The sequence below is a fragment of the Mirounga leonina genome, unplaced genomic scaffold (assembly GCF_011800145.1).
Source record: "Mirounga leonina isolate KUSES-001 unplaced genomic scaffold, KU_Mleo_1.0 Mir_53, whole genome shotgun sequence".
NCBI classification, from domain to species: domain Eukaryota; kingdom Metazoa; phylum Chordata; class Mammalia; order Carnivora; family Phocidae; genus Mirounga; species Mirounga leonina.
This window is the reverse complement of record NW_023270807.1, coordinates 1,603,075-1,604,135: the sequence shown is the minus strand read 5'-3', so window position 1 is coordinate 1,604,135 and position 1,061 is coordinate 1,603,075. Positions and strand designations below refer to the sequence as shown.

The 1,061-nt window shown below is 37.8% G+C and overlaps 1 non-coding gene across 1 annotated transcript; it reads left to right on the top strand.

Annotated features, from left to right (window-relative positions):
• The first annotated feature begins 509 nt into the window (after window positions 1–509).
• On the top strand, window positions 510–613 carry LOC118001674. The gene has a single exon (XR_004676783.1). It is a non-coding gene; the product is annotated as a U6 spliceosomal RNA (small nuclear RNA).
• Window positions 614–1,061: the final 448 nt, after the last annotated feature.

Sequence of the window (1,061 nt, the reverse complement as noted above, 5' to 3'; positions counted from 1 at the left end):
TAAGTATACAATTCAGTGGTATTAAGTACATTCATAATATTGTACAATCATCACCAAGCTCTGTTTTTTTTTGTTGGTGAGCTTAATCCATTTACATTTAAAGTCATTACTGGGGCACCTGGCTGGCTCAGTCGGTAGAGTATGTGACTCTTGATCTCCAGGTCTTGAGTTCAAGCCCCATGTTGGGCGTAGAGATTACTTTAAAAAATAATAATAATAAAAAATAAAGTGATTACTGATTTAAAGGATTTACTTTTGCAAGTGTTCTTTTCTAGATGTCATATTTTTTGTTCCTCAACCCTTCCAATACTGCCTTCTTTCATGTTTGATTTTTTTCTAGTGTACCTTTTTGATTTCCTCTTCATTTCCTTTTCTGTATATTTTCTACTTGTTTTCTTAATGGTTACCATAAGGATTACAATTAACATCCTAAGATTAATAGCTAATTTTTCATGAGACCCCATGAAGGCCAGAAACAAATAGGATGATATGTTTAAAGTATGGCTAGGGTGCTCACTTCAGCAGCACATATATGAAAATTGGAACAATACAGAGATTAGCCTGGCCCCTGCATGAGGATGACATGCAAATTCATGAAGCATTCCATATTTTTCAAGCTACGCTTACAAAAAAATCAACTAAAATGGGGGCACCTGGGTGGCACAGTCATTAAGCATCTGCCTTTGGCTCGGGTCATGATCCCGGGGTCCTGGGATCAAGTCCTGTGTCAGGTCCCTGCTCTGCAGGAAGCCTGCTTCTCCCTCTCCCACTCCCCCTGCTTGTGTTCCCTTTCTCGCTGTCTCTCTCTCTCTGTCAAATAAATAAATAAAATCTTTAAAAAAAAAAATTAAAATAAAGTACTGACAGAAGAGGGGGGGGGGAACTGTCAACCAAGAATTCTATATCCAGAAAAACTATCCTTCAAAATTAAGAAGTTCCTAGATAAACAAAAACTAATGGGATTAGTTGCTAGTAGACCTGCCCTACAAGAAATGTTAGAGGGAGTCCATCAGAGTGAAACAAAAGGGCACTAGATGATAACTCAAAGCCACATAAAGAAA